This window comes from Triticum urartu, chromosome 4, assembly GCF_003073215.2.
Source record: "Triticum urartu cultivar G1812 chromosome 4, Tu2.1, whole genome shotgun sequence".
Classification (NCBI taxonomy): Eukaryota; Viridiplantae; Streptophyta; class Magnoliopsida; order Poales; family Poaceae; genus Triticum; species Triticum urartu.
Genome location: NC_053025.1, coordinates 18366800 through 18394760, shown reverse-complemented (window position 1 = coordinate 18394760; position 27961 = coordinate 18366800). Strand labels below are relative to the sequence as shown.

The window sequence follows — 27961 nt, the reverse complement described above, 5'->3', positions numbered from 1 at the left end:
TAAAGCAATTACAGGGCGATTGCATTGCATACAATAAAGCGACAACCATATGGCTCCTGCCAGTTGCCGATAACTCCGTTACAAAACATGATCATCTCATACAATAAATATAGCATCATTTCTTGACTATATCACATCACAACATGCCCTACAAAAACAAGTTAGACGTCCTCTCCTTTGTTGTTGCAAGTTTTACGTGGCTGCAACGGGCTGAGCATGAACCATTCTTACCTACGCATCAAACCACAACGATAGTTCTTCAAGTTAGTGATGTTTTAACCTTCGCAAGGACCGGACGTAGCCACACTTGGTTCAACTAAAGTTGGAGAAACTGACACCTGCCAGCCACCTGTGTGCAAAGCACGTCGGTAGAACCAGCCTCGCGTAAGCTTACGCGTAATGTCGGTCCGGGCCGCTTCATCCAACAATACCGCCGAACCAAAGTATGACATGCCGATAAGCAGTATGACTTGTATCGCCCACAACTCACTTGTGTTCAACTCGTGCATATAACATCTACGCAATAACCTGGCTCGGATGCCACTGTTGGGGAACGTAGTAATTTCAAAAAATTTCCTACGCACACACAGGATCATGGTGATGCATAGCAACGAGAGAGGAGAGTGTGTCCATGTACCCTCGTAGACCGAATGCGGAAGCGTTAGCACAACGCGGTTGATGTAATCGTACGTCTTCACGATCCGACCGATACAAGTACCGAACGCACGGCACCTCCAAGTTCTGCACACGTTCAACTCGATGACGTCCTGCGAGCTCCGATCCAGCAAAGCTTCACCTAAGAGTTTTGTCAGCATGATGGCGTGGTGACGGTGATGATGATGCTACCGACGCAGGGCTTCGCCTAAGCACCGCTACAATATGATCGAGATGGATTATGGTGAATGTAGCGATCCGACCTCAAACAGTCAAGTCTCTGTGCTTTAGTGTCATCCCTAGATCGGTAATGCTGACACACATAGTACTCGAAGGATTTACAATAGAGTATCAATCACACACTTATTACATAGAATATCTCAAAAGAGAACTTATTACAATAAATATGGCTTAAGGCCATCTAATATGATAACAACAGAAGGCTTGAAATATAAAGTGAGTCCATCAACTCCAACAACATAGCCGAGCTGCATGGCAACAACCTAACGAACCTTACTCCTCGTCTGAAAAGTCTACAACATAATACGTTGCAGCCCCAAAAAGGGTCAGCACATGGAATATGCTGGCAAAATAACACAGCAGAGCAAGAACTGACTAATGCTATCACTACATGCATATTTGGCTGGTGGAAAGCTCTATGGTTAAAGTTTTGCGAAAAGCCAATTTTTTCCTACAACAAAGGAATAGATTTTATTTAACTATCACGATAGTTAAAACATCATTGAGAAGGTTCCTCCAACTCAATCCCAATTAAAAATAATTATCAACCCAACAATATTAATTTAGAGTGATGAGATACATATGATAATCCGAGTACTAGATACTCAAGATGTCCATAATCGGGGACGTGGCAAACCATGATTAGTTTGTACACTTTGCAAAGGCTTGCGCACTTTTCCCCACAAGACTTGATCTCCTCCATTGGATTTCTCGCACTACCTGGTGTTTGAGAAACGGATGTTGAAATCAATGTGAAGTGGCAGTCCATTAAATAAGCAGATTTATTTTTTATCAAGACTGTTTTTCACACAAGCACTTGACAGGAAGGAGGAGAGGAGGGCATACCTCCACTGGGACCTCATCCACAGTTGCTGCAAGCTCCCGGCCCTCTATGGATACAGGAGCAGAACAGAACAGAACAGTGAGTGTGAGTGGCCTGTACTAAAATGCTGAATCAAGCAGGGTTAAAAAGACATATTTTTACTATCCATTTTTCAAGTGTGTTCTTCATTCTTGCATGGTCTCCAGGGTAGCACTGCTGGAGATCACAAGGCAAGGAGACAAACATATATTATTTGGCACAAACACTGAGCTAAAAAAGGCCTTTAGATAATGACGCCTAGAAAGCCTTCGATATGTGCAAGCATCAAAACAAAACCGAACAGGAGCACACAGAGGAGAGAAACCCAGGAGCCAAGCAAAAAAAATCCTACCTTGCTTTCAGAATTCAACACAACAAGCTTACATACATAAAATGGCCCGCCACTGCTTTTACTAGTAAAAGCAGCATGGCAGGCAACCAAGGACGACTTGACTTGGGTCTGGATCCATCCATACGCACATCAAATGAAATTGACGAAATTTTCACATCACAACATGCATGGTTGGCTGGCTCATTGATCTAGCATACAACACCAAGATATACAAAAATGATGGGTAATTGAGCGGGACAAAGAGAGCAAAGGACATTAGAGGGAATGCAAATTGACCAATAGATTGTTGCCCTGAATCATCAAAAACAAAATACTCAACCATGAATCGGATTCATTTCGATTTATTCAAACTGTATGACATTAGAACTAGCAGGAGTAGGAAGGCATCCTTGGAATAAAAACTACTCGCATGAGATCATGGTACATAGACCACATATATACTGTGACTAGCAAGATGCCCGTGCATTACACGGAACATCAAGATGCATTTTTTTCATAAAACACCTGTTGTGATTGACCCATGCGGAAGTAATCCCATGTGTAAAAACTAATGATATCTCAAGAACAGTGCAGGTGTTGACAATTAATTGTAGCTGTAGCATCTGCTCGTTGCTTTTAACAGGATGTCCAGGGACATATATGAGGTAGTCATCCTCGAGTGGAAGGGGCCAAACTGATTAGTTTTCTTCCAATTAGAGGGGAACATTGGATACCTTTCGGCTGGACATGATTATGATGTCAACGCCACAAGATAAGGACAGACTGGTGTCAACACACCATAAGCTCCTCCCTTGGATCCAATCAACACGCCAGTCACCGATTGCCTAGAACAGAAAACAACAAGAGGCGACTTGAGAAACTCAACAAGTAGACCAAAAAACGCATGCTATCAACGAATTTCAAGTTTACAACATGACAACCTAAACTAAGCTACCTATCTTGTTAATATAACTAGGATCGGTTCTTTAATGGTTCATGTACCACTGAATACATGGGGGTAAAAAGCACAAGGGCATAACGGAATCCATACATGTTCAACATGAAGGTGTCAGCGTGAGAAGCCTCCAACAATTCTCTAATGCTTAAATTTTTGGAAGCAAGGGAAAAAAATAGCCATAAAGCAGCAAGCAAATAGACCCCATTTGTTCTGTACTAACAAAGTAAAAACTTTCATGGCATAGCCCTGGCTCTCTCTAAATAGCCAAACCCTAGCATGGCGTAGCCCTGGCTCGATGGTCACAAGCTCAGACCAACCAGGGGCGAGGAGCAGAGGAAGGCGAGTTGCAAATAATCAAAAAAATATCTACTCCCTCTGTCCCATAATATAAGATCGTTTTGCAAACTGTTTTAGCTTGCAAAACAATCTTATATTATGGACAGAAGGGAGTACAAAATATAGATAAACCAAGCTTCACTTGAAACATTGAAAATTGCTCTCAAGCTTCACTATAAATTTGCTCTCTCTATCAAAAATGGTAAAAGTTACATAAGTTTGCAGGAGATCCAAGCACATCTAGTAGCCACTCTAAACATCCTAGAATAGTAAAATACTGGAGCAAACTAACATATTTTATTGAAAATCAAAGTGGAGCCCAACTGTGTGGGCGTCAAGGTAGTGGTGGAGTTAAGGCACCAAGCTTACAAAAACAATTGTTCAGATTTTATCAATAAACTCAAGGAAAAGAATGTGACAGTTCCATTGCGAGCACCACTACCACATAAATCACATACTTAGGCTTTTATCCTAGACGACTTCATCTTTATAGTTTATACACAGTTTGTACTACAAGGTTATATACATAGTTGAACACTAAGATCAAGTATAGTACCTACTATATTCTTATGCAATCGTACAAACAAATACCTTCGAAACATAGCAAAACATCATTTTATTTGATGTGACAACCATTAACTACTACAAATCCTAGCAGAGCAACCATTGCAAATTAGACAACAGCACAACATAATATAAAATCATTTTGTTCTATTTGTAAGCCATTAACAACTCCAAGCCTTAGAATACAGATCCTATAAAACTATAACTGGACAATTTCATCTACTAGAAAGATTGTGGTGGCTGGCCCACCACCATAGATCCAAACGCTAAAATAGTCGGCTTGAAGGCCAAGGGCTCACCTAAACCGAGGAAGATGAAGCGCTTCGACGGGCCACTAAAATGGTGACAGTATCAGAAAGTATTCATTTTACTATGAGATGACATAAGGCAAAAACTAGAACTGAGTGTCTGTAAAGCAGTTGAACAAAAGATCTTCAAAACACCCCAAACATAAAAAGTTTGACAATATAAGCTTGTTCTCCAGTGGCAGCACTAGAGGCCTGTCTTCACAACTTAGAGCTCAAAAACCAGTTTTGGCAGGAATTAACAAAGTCTGATTAAAATGCAGCCCTTAAGAAATATATAACCTAAGAGGTCTAGTGCGTGTGAGAGAGAATCGGTACTCCAGCAAGATGTTAACGTGAAGATTGAAGTGAATGGATACAAGAATTAGTTGTATACAGTTTTAATCGAGGCAAGATTTAAAAATCCAGTTCTCACTTTTCATGCAGACAGGAAACTGAAAGAGCTATTTAAGAACATGAATTTGTCTCCTTGTTAATTCTCCCTCCTATACCATGAAATTGCGATTACTATTCTCCCTCATCAATAAAAAAAGCCAACATCTTCCTGAAAACAACTACTACCAATTTTATCCATCTCCTTTACATACATACACAGTACACCCATGCAATGCATCAGCCAACAAATAAAAGGCCTTGACCCGACGCTCAAAATGAGACAAGTTTATTTGGTACACGATGCCCAAGCATTCGCCAACCCAAGCAAATCAATGATGATCCATTCAGAAATTGATTCGTGCACTACAAATCAAGGATGAAGCTGTTTCTGAAATGCATTCGTTAATGCACACAAATTCACCATGGCTTGATGGCGGTGGGCACACAGAGTATGGGAGAGAGCAGAGGAGAGGAACCAGTAGCTTACCACATGTGACAGAGTCGAAGAAGAATCAGCTACTGGAGGGGCAGGGCGTGAGGCGTTTGAGTGGAAGATGAATCTCGCGCGTATACCATTCGGCTATCACCTACATGGGTGAGGAAACCACATGAGTTGTGAAGATCAATAAACAACAACAAGAAACATGACCCCTTTTAAGACAACTTTCAGTGATGTTACAGCCTCATAGTTTGCTAACGGATGATAACTTTGCTTCAGTGCGAAGTGCAAATGCTGAAAACAAACAGCGTTGTTATTCATAATTAATTGTAGCTCTAGCATATGCTGTTGCTTTTAACAGGATGTCCAAGACATTTCTCATACAAATGTATCCCACTATGACTAACATGCTTGACTATAGAAAACCCGACTGGCTCCTTGGAAGAAAACCCAACAACACTAGCTCCTTAGAAGGAAATCCCGTAGTAAAGATTAATCAAGCTAACCTATAACATAAATTCCATAATGCTAATTCTCAAAACCACCCGCCAAATGCCAAGTCAGCATTGCCATTTTTCTTTCAGAAATTAAAGACATGTCCCATTTCAGAAAAATAAGGGATGAAATCGAGTTCCAGCCCAAGGAGAACAATATAAATCCAGCAACACTAGCCAGGGCTGTTGATACGGCGAATCTGTACTGCAGCAAGACAAGTGTGCCTATGAAATTACAGACTCAACATGGCAGCATCATACTCATGGGCGACGCCAATGATCAGGTCAAGGACCAGGACCAGCTTACCTTGAAGGAGCAGAGCAGGTCGAAGACGAAGAGGAGCACCAGCATTCTTCGGCGCCGGTGCTAGGCACCCCCTTGCGCCTCTCCTTGGTGTCGAGCAGGACCAAGCTTCAGTTGACAAACTACTTCCAATTCCCTCTCAAGTACTAGTAAACAGAGACACCTATAAAGCATTGCCAGCTTGGAAATAAATACAACTTCGCCAATCATAATATTTTGACCAAACAACAACTAAATACAGAAGCTATCATACATACAGAGAAAGCAAAGATCCATAGACAACCATAAACCAAGCTTCATGCAAATAAAATCATGAATTGCGAAAGAAAATCATGAATTTGAAAACTAAGGCAGGAGAGACTGAACTCAATGTCACATCGGATCTTATGCTGAATCATCAAAACAAAATGCTCAACCATGAATGATTCGTTTCGATTTAATCAAACTGTATGACACTGGAACTAGTAGGAGTAGGAAGGCATCCTTGGAAATAAAAACCACTCCATAATGAGATCATGGTACGCAGACCACATATATACTGTTAGAATTTCAGGAAGGAGGCAGGCAGGTAGTGGTGATACTACATCCCGAAGCAAACAAGACCGCTCCATGTGGGTGATGGGAAACTAAGTATATACAGATGCGCATATATATTCAGGTGTGCTGTGCTGCTTAGTTGTTGAGTGCGAAGAAGAAGTGTTTCAGACTTTTGAGTGGGATGGGAAGTTTGTATCAGGAAGACTAGTGGTAGAATGATAATTACCAAACAGACAGACCAACAAGCAAACGAGCAAAAAAAAAGAAACAGTAACATCATCACTATGCAAGGACATACTGTAGCAGCCTGACCAGACATAGAAATGGCACAATGGACATGAACGCAGATCGACCACCATAGTGATGGCTCGATGGACACGACAAGCTCCGAGCAACCACCGGAGACGGGGAGTGGAGAAATGAGAGGACCATACCATGGCTGTTTTTGTAGCCGATGCCAAACAACACCGTCAGTCCGTCACATGGAAGCAGCAGCGCCGTGAAGCCTGGCACGACGAACCCCTTATTGTACCGAATCGAATCCTGCCGCACAAGAAGGACAAAAGAAATAAGAAGATAATCTTGACATCAAATCAAAAAAAAAACTAGAAATCATGGACTCGAGCTTGGACAAATCATGAGGTGACCTAGTTGAGGTAAGGTACATCAACAACAATGACCTAGTTGAGGTAATAAATAAGCATTCTATGCAAATAGGAGGCAACGAGCCACCTTTACAATAACCAACTTGTTTGTCGATACACGCGTACACAACTAGGAATGAGTGATTTTCTTTGTTCTCATAGAAGGCCATTGACCTGTCAGTGCGCAGAACATCAAAAACTGAAACTCATACAAGAAGAATTCCTTAGTAGAGATAAGAAAATCAGCTCATTTTCATATAACTAAACCCATGTACTGTAGCATATCATCATGATCTGCTAATGGGCAGAACACATTTGCAACAGAAATACACATGGTAATTTCCTGCTCACATGAGCACGACACAGCACACATGGGCTACAGATTAACACATACCACCTACATTGGAACAGAATTGCTAGTAATCATGTACTATGCCTATATGATTAGAGCAGTGGCAACCGGCTCAATTCGACATCCTAAACCCAGCAGAGCAACATAACCAACCGGATTATAGCACTAGCAACATAACCAACAATTAGCATGAACCCCAGGCACATCACAGGAACCATAGCATCCATCGACCCACAACCCCTTGCTAACCAAATTGTGACCATCTATCGGAGCAACCAGAGGCGGGGAGCAGAGGAATCAGAGGATCTCACCATAGCTATTGTGTAGCCAATGCCAAACAACACCACAGCATAGCAAAAGTCGTCGAGGTGCCTGGCACGAGAAACCCATCCAGAGGCCAAATCCTGTGCAAGTTGTAGCCGAGGCCGGACATCGCCACCGTCGTGGTTGCGGCATGGCAGGCAAAATCACTAGCATCACACGGCGTCAGGGAGAATTTGAACATACACGGCTGGCTGCACGTGTACTATGAAGAAACCACCACGGTCTGCATCCAAATCTTTTTGCTACAACAAAAAAGAATTCACAATTAGTTTGTACACCTAATCAGTGGACCAAAGAAAAATCATAAGAAACAATAAAGAGAAAGGTCTCTCCGTATATCAAGAATAGCTCTAGGACTTTGGACCCAAGTACATCAATTACCAAATCTATAGAACCGGTACAAATCAGCCCTGTTCAACAACTAAGCAGATTACTCCAGGCATTAGAAACTACTCCCTCAGTCCGGAATTACTTATCGCTCAAACAGATGTACTAGACCATTCAATCTCAAAGAAACCAAACTGCATCACTATTTAAGCAGCTCATGCTTTTCGATTATCTGAATAAATTGCAAGAGAGTGTTATTAACTGATGTTTTTATTTTGTTGAGAAATGGAACAATTCTTTCAGTGATGAAGTCCATCATGGCGAACTTAACATGAACCCCACCATATCACAGGAACCATAGAATCCATCGACCCACAGCACCTTGCTAACCAAATTATGACAATCTATCAGAGCAACAAGAGGCGGAGAGCAGAGGAAGGAGACGAGCTCACTGTGGCAACCTACTACTCGTACTTATTTTTATTGTCACAAGGAAAAAACATGCCTAGTCTTTCTAGATAAAAAGGAATATACATTGGTAGATTGGGCTGCAATAGGACCACCCACAACACTATAAGTCTTCCAGAGGCTGTCAAATAAAAGGAACCTTTCCAGAGAACTTATCCACAAGATGCAGTCTGTTCTTCAAAGCAAACACACTAGGAACACGGTTTGGATTGACAGAGAGGGCTCACCTGCTGTACATACAACAGGCAGCCTGGTTCTGATAGGGCGGAGGAAGGAGGGCCTCTGTGACCCATGAGGGCAGAATACTCTACATGAACTCCAAGGGTTTGCACTCCTGCCTGCCACCCACACATGAAAAAGAAAGCACATCTTCAGTTAACAGAAAGCAGCAAACCAACAAATATTAATGGAAACTAGCAAAACAGCCCCCTTCCCTTATAGATGGTCTGCCGCACGGATAATAAACAGGACAACACACACACACACACACACACATATATGTAGTTCAGAACTTAAAAAAAGGGTTTATTTTTTATCCATTCCAGCAAACCTTTTGGATGTTTGACTAGATACTACTCATACGGATCAATATAACATATGAAAATTGGCATCGAAGTATGCCATAAAAAAGTTACTCCCTCCATCCGAAAATATAAGAGCCTTTTTGACACTACACTAGTGTCAAAAACGGTCTTATATTATAGGACAGAGAACTTTGGTAATATGATACTTGTAAATTAGCTACTATATAGCAATACGTTTGCTGACGACGAACAAACATTTGAGCTTGTACAGTTGCTTCTCAAATCTCAGTTGGACTCTAACTATCTGTGTGTATAACTTGGAATTAATTCAAGAAACAGAAAGCATCGTAACTCAAGTGGAACTGAGGTCCCTGGAGCCCGGCGACCAAAGCGCATTTTGGCATGTATCGGTCCATGCTTTATTGTTACATATAGAAAGCAACACCAATTATTGGACAGACCGACCAGGGTGGCAACAGAGGAAGGAGACAAGTTGGGAGCTACAGCCATGACAGTCGACATCTGTAGCTGTTGTTTCTCAAATCTGGATTGGCTCTAACTCTCTGCATGCCTACGATTTAAATAAAACCCATTCATCAAGAAACGGAAGTGTGATGCTGGCCAGAAGAGGTCACCGGCAGACCGCAGTTTGGCAAACACACTTACGCAGAGGAGCGTTTGTTGCAGGCCATCTCATATAGAAAGCCTGCCTCGTTAAGAAATGAAATGTTGGTGTGAAGCAAGATAATTAAGCATATAGAGCTGGAGAAGGCGGTGCACCCATTATGGCTGGCCGGTCTTAAACAAGGACCTAATGTGAGATCCAAAACCATGGGCATCCTTGTAATATGGAGGCCATCCTTGAATCTTTCTTGTCTTTGGGGATGAAGAGGGTGCCTTTACCTTTCCTTGAGGGGTGGCTGGGTCGTTGTTCCTGGGCGGCCGACATTGATGAAGAGAAAAGAAGAGACGGGATCCCTATTCTCCTGGTCGTTCTCCTCCTCCACGACCAACCCATCCATCCATCAGAGAAGAGAAGAACCGTGCGCCTGCCATGGAAAGGAAATCCCATGCATCAGGTCAGGTCAGGCCAGGCCAGGAAGAGGAAATCGAGAGAGAGGGGCGGACCTTGAGGATGGCGTGTGCTGCTGATTGCCCTTGAATTTGAGGAAAAGGAGGAAGAAGGAGCAGCGGGCCTTGACGAGCACTTGGGCGGCGTCCCCGGCAGAGGACTCCATGGTGGCACCTCCAACCTATAGAGAAGAGACGTGGCGAGATGTGGGTCAGAGAGAGATAGGGAGAGAGAGAGAGAGATAGGGAGAGAGAGAAGAGGAAGAAGAGGAGAAGAGGAGGAGGGATTCATACCTGTGCTGCGGCCGGTCGCCATGGCCAGAGGGCTAGGGTTCCGGGCGCGAGGATCTGATCTGACCGTGGGCTGCGCTGCTCGAGCGGATCTACGGCGAGCGAGAGGAGGGGAACGGATGGATCGCCGGCGGTGGAGTGGAGGCCGGAGTTGGAGCTGGGGTTGGGGGAGAGGACGGAGGTCGGCGGTGGCGGTTGGATCTGGAGGGGATCGAGAGAGGAGCAAGACAGAGAGAGAAGCCGCGCGGCCTGGCTGTGGTTTGGTTGCGTTTTCTTTTCTTCTTTTTTCTTTTGTGGGCCAAAGCAGTCCCTTCCCGCTCCTTGGATTGAATTTTCGTTCAAAATCAGCGCGAGCGGTCGCGTCGACCAGAGCGAAAGGCGGGAACATCCATGTTTTTCGGTCAAACGCAGAGTGGGCGCGCGTGGTGGTACTCCCACGGATCGAGCTCCGGCTCGTTTAATCCCAATCGTTCATTCCTTTCTTTTCTGCAAGATCCGACGACACATATCACATGTCACGTGGATCACGCCCCTGCTCCCTTTTAAAATCCGGTGGCCAACTCTGCCTGAGTTTTTTCATCTATTATTACTAGTTTAATGTCCGTGCGTTGTCACGGAACAATAAATTTTCATGTCATTCATCATTATTGTTGGTGCTCCCACCTTGCCAGTTTTATCGCCGTCATCAGCAAACACAGTCAACTCATTGCTCTCCGTCAACGTTGGTTGAGGAGAAGGTCCAGAACCGTCCTCTCATTGCCCTAACAAGCCCTCTGCTAAAAGCACTCGGCCATAAAATAGTTGACATACATACTTATCATCACGAGTAAGACAAAATGTATCTCCATGTTCTCAATCAAACCTCGTATAGCTTAAGGGATATTGGTCACAATGGCACCAAACAATAAATTTAGGCATAGAGATCATGAGTTGTAGACATGGTTATAAAAATATCTTGTACTTCAAGAGGATGTGTTCGGCAAAATAGAAGAATTTGTGTCGTATGTGGCTTATTACCACACTGACAAATATTGAATCACCAAACAAGCGTACATAGTGAACCATCGAAAGCTTGACATATTAGCCCATAGAATTCACACCACATCCAAAAGTCAAACAAGGTCCACGAGAAACAAAAAATTATCAACAATCAAAGAGCATACAGCGTCTCTGACACATGTATGTCGATGCATTTGCTCAGTGGCTACAGAATAACACATGACTATAGAAACATTTGTCAAAGTGTGATTTCCCGTTTCCCCTGCATAGCCATGTTTCTCTATGTCACATCTACTTCTCCACTCCGGCCTCCTTAAAAAATTGAATCCTTATAGAACCAAAATATATGAAACTCACAGTATATATCTTTCAACAAGCATCTGACTTATTTTTCACGGTTGTGCCATTCCTTCTCCATCTGATTTCTCATTTTTTTTCTATCTATGTAACAAAGCATCAATCATCATGAGAGAAATCAACACAGAACTGACCCACTATAAATTATCAACCAGGGGTTCCGAGCATTAAAGTGCCGGTAATAGTTAGCATTTGATGAATTATAAGAGTAGAAGAGTATAATAAAAAAGTAAGAGAAGAAAACATACTATATTTAGATTCTTTCATGATGGTGAAATTTGAAGGGTTGATTGTCTATAATAATTTTCTACAATTAGGACCATCCAAAGGGTGTAGCTAACAAGTCAAAATTATCCCAGTTAGTAATGCAATGGATGTCTTTGCCTTGCTGCTTCTAGATAGTCTTATTCGAAGACAAGTTTGTCTCTAAAATCGACCAACATAGCTTGATTGACAAGCAAGCAGCAAGCAAGCCTGGTCAATCAAAATCATACAAAAGCTTGGTAATTCAAAATTTGACCCTACCCACAACAAAGAAAATAAATGATTCATCGTCTCTTGTTATGATCTAATTTTCCTAGAAAATGATGTTGTAATAGGTAGTTCCTCAAATATTCTCATTGCTAAAAGCACAAAGATACTACTTCTTACTTGAGAAACATAACTTCAAATCTGAAAGTGCTACGACAACAGAGCAAAATCCGAGGAATGAGATTCACCTTCAAAGCAATACAACACAAAAGAACTCCTCAAGATCCTGCGAAGTATTAACTGAGGCATATAACTGAAATAACTTGAGCAGAAAAACCCACATGAAGTTAGTGCTAAGCCATACATTCAACCTTTGTGTTTGACACAGAAAGATATAGCTGAAATTACATGGTTGTCTAGTATCCCACCCTTCAGAACTTCTTTCCGGAAGGTATTTGGGTCCAACACAGTGGGGTATATAATTGTTGCTTTGCACATCTGTACCATCAATGATCAATCAACCAATGGCTACATTTCATTATTGATCAACACTGACTAATTTAACCTGAGATTGAACTGACCCATGGTATAAACCAGTAAACAAAATATTTTGTGTCTAGAAACACCAACTCTCCGTAACAGACAATAAGTGGCAAAAAATACCCCGGCTAAATATTTCTGGCTGGAGTTCACACAAAAAGAACAGGGAACACTGAATCGTCAGATGAATCAATTATGTCGCAGTATGTGTTTTCATCTGTACATATCACAAATTTGCAGCCTTAATAAAGTAATAGTGAAGAACAAAAGACCATATACACTCAAGTTTTTGTAGAGTGGGTGAGGCAATTGTAGTACCAAAGAGCACCCAATAGCACTGATATATTCTGTATCGAGCCGAAAGAAGATGCCTCTTTTTATTAGATGTCTATCCAGTAACTCACGCCCTACAAAAGATTATCTAGATCTGCTGCTTGCGCAAACTATAACATTTTACCCGCAAATGAGGCTAGGGGTGAAACTGTAATTTAGAAAATTGAAAAAAGCAAAGTATATGATCTGCTACCATACACATGGATTAAGCTAGATCCTCTTAATCCTTATTCACGTTGCACTGGTTAAGCTAGGCGATGAATTCTCTGCTTAACAGTTCTTCAACTTCTTCTACATGTTAATTTCCTTTCTTTTTAGCCACTTCACATTTAGTGGACAATTGACCAAGCGGATGAATTATCAAAGACATATGCAGCAGTATAGCTAATGTCTTCCGGAATGGCGAGCATGTTACATACCTCACATTCATCACCTGGTAAGGAGCAACGCTGACCGCCAGCATTGTTGACTGCGGAAGCTCTAGGTCGCCTTAAACAGACAAGACACATGTGCATAAGTAACATATATCTGTTTCAGGTATTATCAAATATTGTACTTAATTTTAAGCAGGACGTATGGATCTTCGTTGTCACTCTACCTGGAAAGGGTAAGAACAAACGCACTGCAAGCGCAAGAAAAGCAGTCCACATCCCATATTCACTCCTAAAATTAGGAATAGACACCATAGGATAAGTACGCCAAAAGTAAGTGTTCTTGTCTCAAAAAGAATAAACATCCAGTAGCTATAGCAAGAAAAGAGGAAAAGGTAATGATTCTTTTGGGCCAAATGGCAGAACCTTACTTGATCCATGAGATTACAGTGCTAGGTGCTTGCAGAACAAACAATGGCACGATGAAAGATTTGTGTATGCCTGTGCCTTTAGCAAGCAAGAGCACTCTGCAGGAGGGAAAAGAGTAATAAATAAATGCTCAAAAAATAGTCCAATCATTTGATGACAAAACCAAATACCCCCGCCGTTCCTAAATATAAGTCATTTAAGAGATTCCAATAAGTGACTACATATGGAACAAAATGAGTAAATCTACACTCTAAAATATGTCTATATACATCCGTATGTTGTAGTCCATTTGAAATCTCTCAAAAGACTTATATTTAGGAACGGAGGGAGTATGTCGCAGAATGAAATAAACTACATGGAGAATAGCAAGAGCCGAGTTTTTGAAGAATTATCACTTTCAGTTACACAAGATTGCCCGTCCTCAAGATAGCAATTGCAATTTGGAGTCATGGCCTGAACAGCCCCAGTAACTCATCCAAGATCTGAAGCAAGATTACCACCTTGGTGTTGACAAGTTAGTGTCGTAACATGAATGCGCTAATAACTTATGATGGATCAGAAGCATAAAGTAGATACACTACGGTTCCGCGGCAAGCTAAGCAAGTCACCAAGTGGACGGAACCTGAGCATCATGATACGAAAAGAGTACCATTCTGTAAGTTATGTTTAACAAACTGATGATGTTAACATGACTTGAATTTATACCTTGAGTAAATTTCTGCATTCGAATTATACGACATTCAAATTTTTAATACAAAAACCATGCATTGCAGTTTCCTGTGATAAAGAGTGACGCCACTGAACACAAGGTGTCATGTTAATGTGTAAACAGACTGAATATCTGGCAGTATTCGTTATCGCAGCATATGGTACTACAAGTACACTGTCTATCTAGTTCTTGTGAAGTGTGTTAATGTTGCTCCTACCTCCTAAAGATATGAACATGATGCGTTAATTCTTTTACTTGCTGTGAAAATATCAGCTCGTGGTTACTGATCAAGAAACCAGATGCCTCTGAGTAACCATCGGACAGGTTATACACAGGAATGTATGACAGATCGTGCATCTTACATTTTGACACCAGCAGTTGCGCAATTGACAGCCCTCGCAGGGCAAAGCACGAAATATTCGGCAGGGAGCCCGAAAGGATTATGCGGTTTTCTGTATCATTGAGCAAATACATATCGGAAAAGGTACCCTTTGGGTATCGACCGGATGAGATGGGATGGGCTCACCGCAGCTCGGGGAGGAAGGCACACTGTCTTACGCATCGACGCGGCCGCGACGGATGAGTACGACACTGCTATCATCGAGCGGGGATGTACACCGACGGCGTTGCACACGACGGCGCTCCACGGCTCCGGCACGGCGGGAAGAGCGGCAGAGTGGCGCATCCCCTGCTGGCCCTGCATAAAACGGCGCAACACAGAGATCACACCCGACGACACGGTGGGTAGAACGAAAGGCGGGCGCCGGGTAACCGGCGAGGCAGCTTCACTGAGCGCGCCGGTCCGCGCGCGGGCTGAGCCGCGCCCGCCGGCGTCAGCACGGGGGCAGGGTGCCGCAGTGGGGGATCGCGAGGCGCAGCGAGATAACATGCTCTCGGTCGTTCACGGGGTCCATCGACGGCAGGCGAGGGCAGGATTCCATGGTCGTGGTAGGCCTCAAGGGACTCCCAACCTCGTGGGACTCCCAATCAAGAGCTTGGTAGAGGGATGGACACGACCATGGAGGGCGGGTGCTTGGTGGAGGAGGACCGAGGGGAGCCCATCGACGCAGGCGCCGCAGCGGGGATCGTGAGTGGCGTGGATGGCGTGCCGATTTTTTCAGCAGGTAGATGGGATGGGGAGGAGCGAGGAGGTTGCTAGCAGATAGGGGCGTGAGACGTGTGTGCCTGGTCGTTGCTCATTGAACCGGTTCGTTTGTTCTCTGGGTTTTTTTCGCGTGTATCGCACGAGATATAGTAGCTAGCGAACAAGGCGTGCGGGTGGATTGTTTTCCTAGCGATTTCCTCGGTGCCGGATCGAGGTCGAACCATCGGAGAGGAGGTCGAATCATCACAATGTTCGATCCTCCTTTAATAGTAGAGATTACAGAAACCAGATTCAATATAAAAATATATAGCACGAAACTAAAAATGTTGAACGGGTTTCTTTTAATCGCAAGCAACCACTATTTCTTTTGACAGGGTAATGGCCTCGGCCACCATTGCCTCCTCCTTGGATTGGTTCCTGGGACAGGGAACATGTGCGGAGGGAAGAAGTACACCATGAGCACGAGAGAAGGGCTGTCGGGTTCAACGAGGTGGCTCTACTAAGCCTGACTACATGTTGACCTAGAACGACGACGTCGACATCATGCCTTCCATCATCTACCTCAAGCCGCGCAAGCCCAAAAAGGGCAACCACCTTGTGTTGCAGTGCATCAGGGAGTCTCGCACGTCGCCATCTTCACCCACGAGTTGCAGAAGCTTGCGTAGGTCTATAGAAGTTATGTGAGCCACCCTCCTTGCCTCATGATTTCATGTGCCATTCTTCTTCAGGGCGTGGCTATCTGGCGCGCGAGCGTTCCAACGCTCGTTTTCCGACAGTCTTCAATTTGGAAAGTGGCTTAACTTACGTGGATTAATTAGGGGTGGTTAATTAGAGGCGGGCCCCCTAAAAATCAGGGGGGCGGTGATTAGTGTTGATTTGGGTGGGGCCGCCTCCCTCTTGCCTTGCCTAGCCTTTGCATGTGTGTGCGCTGGAAGTCTCACCCGGTGGGCCTTGATGGAAAGACTGTTGGAAATATGCCCTAGAAGCAATAATAAATTGATTATTATTATATTTCCTTGTTCATGATAATCGTTTATTATCCATGCTAGAATTGTATTGATAGGACACTCAGATACATGTGTGGATACATAGACAACACCAAGTCCCTAGTAAGCCTCTAGTTGACTAGCTCGTTGATCAATAGATGGTTACGTTTTCCTGACCATGGACATTGGATGTCGTTGATAACGAGATCACATCATTAGGAGAATGATGTGATGGACAAGACCCAATCCTAAGCATAGCGCAAGATCGTGTAGTTCGTATGCTAAAGCTTTTCTAATGTCAAGTATCATTTCCTTAGACCATGAGATTGTGCAACTCCCGGATACCGTAGGAGTGCTTTGGGTGTGCCAAATGTCACAACGTAACTGGGTGGCTATAAAGGTACACTACGGGTATCTCCGAAAGTGTCTATTGGGTTGGCACGAATCGAGACTGGGATTTGTCACTCCGTGTGACGGAGAGGTATCTCTGGGCCCACTCGGTAGGACATCGTCATAATGTGCACAATGTGATCAAGGAGTTGATCACGGGATGATGTGTTACGGAACGAGTAAAGAGACTTGCCGGTAACGAGATTGAACAAGGTATCGGGATACCGACGATCGAATCTCGGGCAAGTATCGTACCAATAGACAAAGGAATTGCATACGGGATTGATTAAAGTCCTTGACATCGTGGTTCATCCGATGAGATCATCGTGGAGCATGTGGGAGCCAACATGGGTATCCAGATCCCGCTATTGGTTATTGACCGGAGAACGTCTCGGTCATGTCTGCATGGCTCCCGAACCCGTAGGGTCTACACACTTAAGGTTCGGTGACGCTAGGGTTATAGAGATATTAGTATGCGGTAACCCGAATGTTGTTCGGAGTCTCGGATGAGATTACGGACGTCACGAGAAGTTCCGGAATGGTCCGGAGGTAAAGAATTATATATAGGAAGTGCTATTTCGACCATCGGGACAAGTTTTGGGGTCACCGGTATTGTACCGGGACCACCAGAAGGGTCCCGGGGGTCCATCGTGTGGGGCCACCTGCCCCGGGGGGCCACATGGGCTGTAGGGGTGTGCGCCTCGGCCTATATGGGCCAAGGGCACCAGCCCCAAGAGGCCCATGCGCCAAGAGATAAGGAAAGGAAGAGTCCTAAAGGGGGAAGGCACCTCCTAGGTGCCTTAGGAGGAGGGACTCCTCCCTAGCCGCACCCTTCCTTGGAGGAAGGGCCAAGGCTGCGCTCCCCTCTCCCTTGGCCCTATATATAGTGGGGGGGAAGAGAGGGCAGCCCCATCTAAGCCCTGGCGCCTCCCTCTCCCTCCCGTGACACATCTCCCTCTTCCTGCAGCATTTGGTGAAGCCCTGTTGGAATCCCGCTACTTCCACCACCACGCCGTCGTGGTGCTGGATCTCCATTAACCTCTCCTCCCCCCTTGCTAGATCAAGGAGGAGGAGACGTCGCTGCTCCGTACGTGTGTTGAACGCGGAGGTGCCGTCCGTTCGGCGCTAGGATCATCGGTGATTTGGATCACGACGAGTACGACTCCATCAACCCCGTTCTCTTGAACGCTTCCGCGCGCGATCTATAAGGGTATGTAGATCCTCTTCTTCCACTCGTTGCTGATTTCTCCATAGATAGATCTTGGTGATACGTAAGAAAATTTTGAATTTCTGCTACGTTCTTCAACAAAGACTTGTCGGCTGATTAGTTGTGATGGACTAGATCGCCCGTTGTAGCGGCCGATCGCTAGGAAGTCGTTTCGTCTTCTTCATCACCAGTCCTAACGCCCTTAGTTGCAGTGGCCGGTCGTGTTGGAGAGTCAAGGAAGATAGTTTTGTTAATGAGGCATCTTTTAAACCGCGGTCATATTTCTCTAACCATTTGTGTATTTGTGCCCTAGTCCCTCTCAGTGGCTTGTTTCGTGCACTAACGAATGGGGCAAAATAAATCCCCTCAGGAGAGCTCTAGGTTGTATGTCGTGGCAACGACCACACTGTGTGCCTAAACTCGTGATGACGATAATCTCACCCTTCATGTCATCACCGGTCGGCGTCGTTGAGGCCAGCTGCTGCGCACGGCGACGATGGGAGAGGAGAAGACAATCGACCCGAGAAAATATTTTTTTATCTAGAATTGCCGTGCGGGCACGTCTAGCCGTGGAAGTTCGACGGATAAATGGAGCTAGCGAGTGATGCTCGACTAATTACCGGAGTAGGAAATTATATCATCCACAACCGGACTTGACAAATCCGATCCCCTATACATTCATCCATAGACACCGACTGGTCACCCCTTAAATTTTCATGGCCGCATCCAACACCTCATAATTGATATCTCAAATCCATACAAAGCATGCAAAAAAATTTATGTACTGCGTAGATAACCTAAGTTAGCCTACACCACTCATCGTCGGAGATGTCAACGACCTCCGCGCCGGCAGTGTCGGACGGCCTTGCCTCGGGGTAGATGGCTGCCTGCCGCACCTTCGGCTCCTCATTGGACTTTATCTTGGCAAAGATCTTGTCGAGCTCTATCTCGGTGAATATCTCGTCGAGCTCCGTGTCGCGCTGACGGAGGAAGTCGTGGTTGGCCTCCACCTCCGCCTCTAACTGGATGGAGTCGAGGATGGCCTGATGTTGCGCCGCCACCTTCGCTTGGGCCACCTCGAACTCGGCCAACGCCTCAGGTATGGCGAAGCCCGCAACCGGAGGCGCCAGATCCACATTGTCTGCCTCCTCCTCCTCTAGCTCCGCATCCGCCATGACCCTATCTTGTGCTCCTCTTCCTTTGTCTCTGGCAAGTCCGTAGGTAGGCCGGTTGCGATCCGGGCTTCACATCTAGCCTGGATCTGCTCAAGGAGCTTGATCCACCACCTCCTCCTCCTTCGTCTCCGGCAAGTACGGAGGTAGGCCGTCTGTGATCCGGGCTTCACGGCTAACCCAAATCTTCTCAAGGGGCCCGAGCCCCCACCTCCTCCTCCTTCGTCTCCGGCAAGTACGAAGGTAGGCCAACTGTGATCCAGGCTTCACACCTAGCCCGAATCTCCTCAAGGAGTTCAATCCACCGCTCTGACGTGAGCATCACATACGTCATGATCCGGCGCGAGGGCGTGACTAGCGGCAAATGGCGAGTGGGGTTAATTGGGAAGTGGCGGCGGCGGATGGGAGAGGAGGGAAACGGGGACGAGGTATGGTTTGGGTACCGGCATCCGGCTTGAATAGCCGGACGAGGGCCCTCGGGTGGTGCGCCATGGAAAATCGGAGGAGACACCCGCCGGACCGATGGGTTTTGGAGTGTTACCGCATGGGTCCCAATGGCCAGTCTGATACGACAGAGATGGACTTTATTCAATGCAATTGACTCGTTCGTTAACATTTATCCATGCTTCATGAACTAAGATGACCTTTCTTTTTCGTCGATTTGGCCTATGGCTAGATATGAGGGGGGTGGCGAGCATATAGGGCCGATCTGAATAGCCTGTCTGGATCGGCTTTTTTCTTGACCGGCCACTGACCGGTCCGTCCGGCGGGGCGTGCGTGTAAGAGGGGTTCGAGGTGGCCGGATGGATGTAGATGCTCTTAGGTAGCTAATTAGGTTGATGCATGCGTCATGCATGACCCGTAGGTAGCTAGGCATGTGTGCGCGTTAAAAGGCAGAATGCATGCAGTGTAAGAGGTGGCATGTAGCTAGCGTTGGAATGCATGCAGTGTAAGTGGATTGAAGTTGTGTGTACGTGCACTACCAGGTAGCTAGCTAGCCGAGGAAGACGGCAAGCATCACCATGCACGTCGACGGCTAGGCGGTTTGTTGGGTGGTCTGGTGAAGGAGAGACGTTTGTTTATTTATCGGTTATCGGGGAAAAGGAGCACGGCGGTGTGGTCCGTACGGGAGCGGGAGCGGGAGGTCGGTCGGGCGACTCGCGAACAAAAATGGGAACTTGGAGGAGAGGAGGACGGTTGAATGGCCATGCTCGGCGCCCACGCCGGACATTGGGCTTTTGTTTTTTTGCCTACATAGCTCGTCGGCGGACAGCAGCATGGCATGAGGGGGAGAGGAGGATATGCCATGCCGGAGGCGATCGAGGAAGACGGCAGCCGCGGCGAGCACGGGAGAGGTTGGGAGGCGATCGAGGAAGACGGCAGCCGCGGCTCGCACGGGAGAGGTTGGGAAGGTGATCGAGCAAGACGGCAAGCACGGAACATCGGCCGGCGGTTTCTTGTGTGGTTGGGTGAAGGAGCCAGAGACGCTGGTCGAAATTTGAAACTTGGAGGAGAGCACAGTTGGTCAGCACCACCCACGCGAGACGTTGGGCAAGACATTCGATCGAACAGTGTGCGTGCATGCATCCGGGAGGCGGCCGTCCGTTTCTTGGGTGGTTCGGTGAAGAGCAAGAGGCCGCGATCGAAATTGGAAACTTGGAGAGGATGAACGACGTTGGGCCGGCAGCCCAAAGACGCCAGCTTTATATGCGTTCCTCAGCCCGTGCCGGTCGGGGCATGGTCAGCGTCCGCGTGGCTCAGGACACGGAGAGAGGTGGGTCAGGAGGAGGCTTGATATGGGTGTCTCTCGTGTCCGACGACGCCGGCGTGCATGTACGTGCGTGGGTCAGGAGCTGGCATGCATGCATCTTTGGAAATGCCGATCGACGCCGGCGGCGTACTCGTACGTACGTGTTGTGTTGTTCCTCGGCGCCGGCGTCGATGACGAACCGGCCGGGGCATGTCCGCCGTCCATGCATGACCTGGAGCTAGCGCAGACGAGAGACGGTGGAGCTATATACGCCAAGAGTACGTCAAAGACGGTGGAGCTATATACGGCAAGAGTAGGTCAAACTACACCACACATGGGAAGGAGGCGAGGAAGAAGACGTCAACCATGAAGGACGGTGGCAGTTGGTTTCTTGGTTGGGTGAAGGAGCAAGAGCCCGGGCGACTTGGAGTTTCGTCGGAGAAAGGACGGTTGCGAGGACGGATCGATGCACAAATATGCCAGCTTTATCTATCTTGTGCGTTTCTCGATCGGCGAGCCGGGGCATGGTCACCGTCGACGTTGTAGGCCGGCGTGGCTCAGGCCAGGGGGAGGCTTGATGCATGCCGCATGGGTGTCCGCGGTGGTCGTCGCATTGGCAGGAGAGCTGGCATGCCTGCCGGAGTTCGGGGAAGACGGCGGCGGCGGCGGGAGAGGTTAATTTGGAGGTCGGGCGACGTACGTACGGCGGAGAAGACGAAGAGAGAGAGACCGAGACCGTACTATAGACTAGTAGAATGCCCGTGCGTTGTTATGGGTTTTTGAAATAGTTTAATGAAGTTATATAAAATGGTTTGACGAAGTTATATAAAGATAATGCATGCAAAATTTTACAGATAGAGACAATATGACACAGTCATAATTGCATAATAATTGAAGTTTAATTTGACATCTTTTTTATTTTTTATGAGATATCACCACTTTCATGTCATTATATTGTAAAAAACCCGGTGGTCCCTTTCACCGACGTCGCTTCGGAACCATTGTCAATAGGTTTTTTTTGTGCATCTTCAAAATCTATATCTATGTCTCATATATTCTGAAAAACAATAATATAAAATAATGCACCTTTTGCGTTAACATGTGTAGCACCTCTTCTCGTGGTGTTTCGGTCCGAGCTGTCATCGTTACATCAGTGCATATGCCAGTTGATATATTTGAAACATCATTCGAGTCCATCACTGTTTATCTATGATGGACAAAGATGAAACATATAAAATATAATAATATTTTATACTGTATTATATAAACATCTATAATATATAATAAAAACAAAAGTGAGACTAATACATATATTTTCAATTGCATTTTTTTCACCCTACAATCTTATCCGGACCTTTTTTTAGAAATCCTTATGCGGACCTCCCATGACTCCTCTCCTCCTCTCACAGCCAGACCTGGCCAAATGGGCCGGCCCGCAACGGCACAGTCCGGCCTGAGTTAAACAGGCCACCTCTCCCCACCCGATGCTCAGAAAAAAAACCCTCTCCCCACCCACTATCTCCCCCTCCCAGCCACTCACTCTATCCCCCTCCTCTCCCCCGCGATGGCGTTGGCCGATGTCCCCCTCAGTCTCTCCCCCTCCTCTCCCCACCGCGCCGCCCACCACGTGCGTCTCCCAACTACGCCGCCGCCGCTGCCGCCGCCCTCCTGCGCTGCTACGAAGGAGGCAACCACCGCCGCCCACCTGCGCAGCTCAACAACCGCCGACCCACCTCGCCCACCGCGGCCCACAGCTAGACCACCTCCTCCCCGAGGAGACCAGGAACTCCGCCTCGCCGAGAGTTACGCCATCCTCGAGCCGTGCTTGCTGGGAAGCCGTGGATCGACGGAATCGCTCCCATCTCCTCCCACTCGCGCCTCTCCTGTCTTCCCCGATCCGTTCAAAAGAATTAGGGTGCCCCGCCGGTGTAGTGGTCCGCCGCTCGCCGCCACTGGAGGTCCGCCGCTCGCCACCTCCCTCCCTCTCGATTGCTTGCTATGCAGCCTGGGCGTCGTGGTCCACCGCTCGCCGCCGCTGGACGACTGGAGGTCGTCGGCACCCAAGTACCGCCCACGCTTTGGCGCTTGCACGCCGCCGGCCCTGCCCCATCCCACCCTCCGCCACCACCTTCCCCACCCCGAGCTCGGATTTACGACGCCCACTGCCTTCCAGTTCGAGCTCTGCCTCGACCTCATCCCTGCTGCCGCCGTCTTCCCTGAACCAAGGAGGCCCTCATCTGATACGCTCTCGTCCGCGACGTGCTTCTCCAACCATTGGTACGTGACGATGGTTCGGTCCGGGAGGTGGCTCCTGCAATCCTGGCGTCGCCGCAGTGGTGGTTCCATTCCGGCGGCATCAGGGGAGCACACAACGTCCACGAGCAGCAAGCAGAGCCGGCCAATGATGCAGCAGCGCTGGCCACGAGGAGACGCCTGCCGTGGCGGACGGGGAGACAACAGCCATGGGCGTGGAAGACGGTTTTGGATCCTGTGAGCAGCCGCCGCTGCCGCACAGAAAGTCAACGCCGGCCTTCTGCTACTCCATGTCCAACAAGTCGCCCACGAGGCGTCAGTGTGGCATTGCTAGCTCCAGCTTCCCCTACAATCGTCTCTGCCGCCGGCACTTGCACGCAATCGTGCTGGTGAGGCTCTTCATGTTTACTTTCTTCTGCTTGTAACATGGCCTATACTCACAAATATTTTGCATCATCTGAACAAATGATGGTAAGTTGATTCATATGTAATGTGACATCCTGATTACAAGTTCTGTTAGATTAGTTTTTCTGTTGGAATAATTGTTCTATTGGAATAATTGTTCTGTTGGAGCAGAACAATGACATCCCTGTTATTCAGTTTTTAGGGGAGGGACGGAATGGGAGTATAAAACATTTGACTACTGTATTTTTTAATACTTATAAACAGGGTGTATATATCATCGAGGTAGTGCAGGGATATCCAACATAATCAGAGACCTTATGGTCGGATCGATCTTCATATATAGTAGAATGTTTTATTTGTTTGCGAGTTAGGTAATTGTTTTTTTAGCTGTGGTGTTTTCCATAGTACTAAATTAGTACTCCCTCCGTCCGGAAATACTTGTCATCAAAATGAATAAAAGGGGATGTATCTAGATGTATTTTAGTTCTACATACATCCCTTTTTGTCCATGTTGATGACAAGTATTTTCGGACGGAGGGAGTATTAGTTATTCCTACAAGTGTTAGTTGTTCATAAGCATATAATATAATCTGCTACTGTCAATATTTACCTCTGAAACTCTGGTATTCTACTCCTTTATTTTCCTGATACCTTGTCAGTCAGTATGTACTGAGTATATCCACACTACAGGTTTCTGTAGTTCAAGATCAAAGGCAAGAAGCAGCCAAATATGATGATGAGAACAAGGCTAATGATGGAGAACCTTCATCTATCGAAGCTGAGCAGTCTATTGGGAATACTAAGTTTCAATGCGCATCCTAAGTTTCAGTTACCTGAAATCAAGGCCAGTTTCAGTCGATGCCGAAGTAAACTACCACATGTAAGTTTAGGGACACACATTAGTTTCCGGCTAGGGATTTAATGGTTGCCGAACTTTATGCACATATGGCGTAGTAGAGATGCATGCTTCGTTATCCTGCAGTTATCTGAATTTTTTCTGACCTGCACTCTTCTTGCCTTTAGTTCTGTTCTTAACAGAATTATTACTTACTGACAGACGAATACTTGTTTGCCTTCATCATCTGCATTTCAAATGACTCATTATGCATCAGGCTAGCTAGGCAATATGAAATTTTACTTCTTGGCTATAGTCACCGAGCACTGCAATTTGAAATTATAGCCACGAATTTTGGATTAGTCGAAAGGGCATTCTTAATCTGATACAGTCAACCGAGCACTGCAATTTTCAAAACAAGAAGCGGCTGCTACCATATTATTTATGTTTACAATTAACAAACTACATCCTGACATTCCTTCTTATTTTTGTTTGCATTCAGACGTGATGACCTTGAGAAAATCCATGCACTTCAATTGGACAGGAGTTTTCTGCCACGTAATCGATGATGCACTTCACGTGACAGAATTGTAAGATCAGTACTTCTATCTACTCTATTCATCACATCTACACTTCTGTTTATTCATTCTATGAGCTCTCTATTTAAGAGAAACAACAGAGACTACTATTTAAGAATAGTAGCCTTTTCAATTAAATGCTAAAGTATGTGTTTTCTGCATGCACCCACAAGTTATTCAAGAAAAACTAATTAATGCCTTAAACTTAAAAGTATCTCGTGGCCAAAACAAGCAGTTCACTCAAAATTAAAACAGGAACTACTTTTACTGGTAAGTGGTAACTGTGCATCTCCATATTGTGTTGCAAACAAAAGCATAACAGGGTTTAGGAACCACAGTTTTAATTTTGAAAACCTTTACGAGTTTAGCAATAAACCGGCATGGTAGCAAAATTTTTAGAAATACAGGGTAATAAAAAATGTAGTACTTCAATGTGTGGGCAAGCAATAGTACGTTTTTTATAACAACTATTAGGATGTGATTCGAGTCTGACGCGACATTTTCAATGGTAGTCACATTAGTAACGGCTGAAATGTATTCAACTTCTATATGGTGTCGTAGTGTCATTTGAAGAGAGAAGTACTGCTGCTTAAGATAAACAAATATTGACTGAAAAAATGTATCATGTCAAAACTGCCCAACTGAAATATCATGATCTGCACCTAAAGTGTGTTCCCGGTGATGAAGACAACTATATGTTGTTTCCTTAAGGAAAACATGCACACACATTATTGATAGACAAAAATGCCACAATAATTAAATCTGTCTACTGTATACTAACCGAACTGAAACATATAGACTTAAAATAGGGGGCGGTCGTCTCATGTTATTATCTAACAGGTCATATTGGCTATACTTACATCTCAAGACGTTCAAATCATAGGTGTACTGGATGCCAAAACTGTATAGATGCATACTCTAAATCCTGAGAGTCTGAGCAAAACGTGATAAAATTGAAGATGAAGTGCACTGGCCGTAGCAACGCCACTGAAACTAGGCATTCTTAATCTGATAGTGGTCGTGCACGTTTAAATAAAGATTGCAGTCAAATAAAAAACAAAGATAAACATTTGTACAAAAGCGCTCCAGAGCAACAAATTATCTGTAGAATAAGAGTAAATGCTATTGTCATATTCAAAACCCGCCGGTTTCGTAAGTGCGGACTTCAGCCTATAAGGACTTCCTTATAGACGATGTTCTTCATCGAGGTTTGTAAGGACAAGGAAGGTCTTTTTCGCTTCTTTGATTTACCACTTTGCTTCTTGCCATTATCCTTCTCCTTCTTCTCAATGAGGATCTTTATGTTCCTCTTCGCGGTGGCTCGAGACAACGCGACATAGAGTTGACCATGAGAGAACACCGGATTAGGTAGGTACACGCCAACAATTGGAATCGTCTGTCCTTGAGCCTTGTTAATCGTCATAGCAAAGCTAAGCCTTACAGGAAATTGCTTCCTCTTGAACTTGAATGGAAACATGTCGTTGTCAGACGGGCATAGGGGTATTCGAGGAAGGAATACCCTCCTACCTGCGTGTTGTCCGATCACGATTTCTGCGTCGATGGCGTTCCTCTCGAAACCTCGGACCATAAGCCTCGTCCCGTTACACAGACCATTAGCCGGATCAATGTTCCTCAGAAGTATGACAGGGCAGTTGAGCTTCAGTTTGAGTGCATGCGGAGGCAGACCGTTGGGAGTCAACCCATTCAGGAACTCGGGGGCGTAGTAGCCATATGGGTCGTCCTCTGCATTGTCAAAGCTATGGTAGATTACTTCTTCTCCCCGAAAACGCTCTACCATGTGTATGTTTATCTTGTCGACGTTGTCGTTTGTGGTGGAGAGGATTGCGCGTGAAGTCATGTAATTCGGATCGGACATGTTGTCATCTAGTCTCGGAAACACATGGTCAATCAGCTTCTCTAGGTCGTCACCCTCGCCTGTAGATGGCACACAAATATCTTCAGGGAGTCGTATGTTTCCTTGATCGTCAACTTCCTCAGTGCCATTGCCTACCCTTAGCAAGTAATCCGCAAACCAGGTGTCATTATGAGCCCTCATGTTGGTGACGAGCTTTAGCTGGCGCATACCCTTCCAGAGATGTGAACTTCAGAGGGTTGCATCGATTATCTGACCCCGGGACCCCCTCCTGACGACCGGAAGCACCTGCCTGAAGTCCCTGCCAAACACAACAGTTTTTCCTCCAAAGGGTCGGTCCCGTCTTCCCATGATGTCGCGCATGCTGTTGTCCAGTGCCTCGACCGCCTGTCGCTTAGTCATGGTGGCCTCGTCCCATAGTATCAATGAGGCCATCCTCAGTAGCTTGGCGGTACCACTCTGCTTCGTGAAGGTGCAGTAGGCGCCATCATCGCAACTCAATGGGATCTTGAACCTCGAGTGGGCAATCCTGCCTCCAGGCATGATAGAAGCCGCGACGCCTGACGTCGCGGTAGCGATAGCGATGTTTCCCTCGCTTCGAACCTTGGCGAGCAGCGCCCTGTACAGGAAGGTCTTCCCTGTACCTCCCGGGCCATCAACAAAGAACACACCCCCATCACCGCCATCAACAGCAGCTAGTATCTCGTCGTATGCAACCCTCTGCTCAAAGTTTAGCGACGATGCCAATTTAGTGTCGTTGATGTCAAAATCGATGTTGGATTCCTCGATCACTTCTCT

At 45.9% G+C, this 27961-nt stretch overlaps 1 long non-coding RNA gene across 9 annotated transcripts; it reads right to left on the bottom strand.

The window, feature by feature from the left end:
- Positions 1 to 1548: 1548 nt before the first annotated feature.
- On the bottom strand, positions 1549 to 24312 carry LOC125550317. 9 transcript variants are annotated; one of them, XR_007301575.1, is made up of 16 exons: positions 24297 to 24312; positions 13903 to 14826; positions 13699 to 13763; positions 13520 to 13589; positions 10404 to 12725; positions 10167 to 10291; positions 9942 to 10087; positions 8742 to 8852; positions 7707 to 7961; positions 6834 to 6942; positions 5866 to 6025; positions 5113 to 5212; positions 4245 to 4279; positions 2822 to 2932; positions 1741 to 1784; positions 1550 to 1614 (listed from the first exon to the last, which is right to left on the bottom strand). It is a non-coding gene; the product is annotated as an uncharacterized LOC125550317 (long non-coding RNA). The 9 variants fall into 9 exon arrangements; XR_007301573.1 differs by lacking the exon at positions 4245 to 4279; XR_007301576.1 differs by lacking the exons at positions 1550 to 1614; positions 1741 to 1784 and adding an exon at positions 1897 to 2296.
- Positions 24313 to 27961: the final 3649 nt, after the last annotated feature.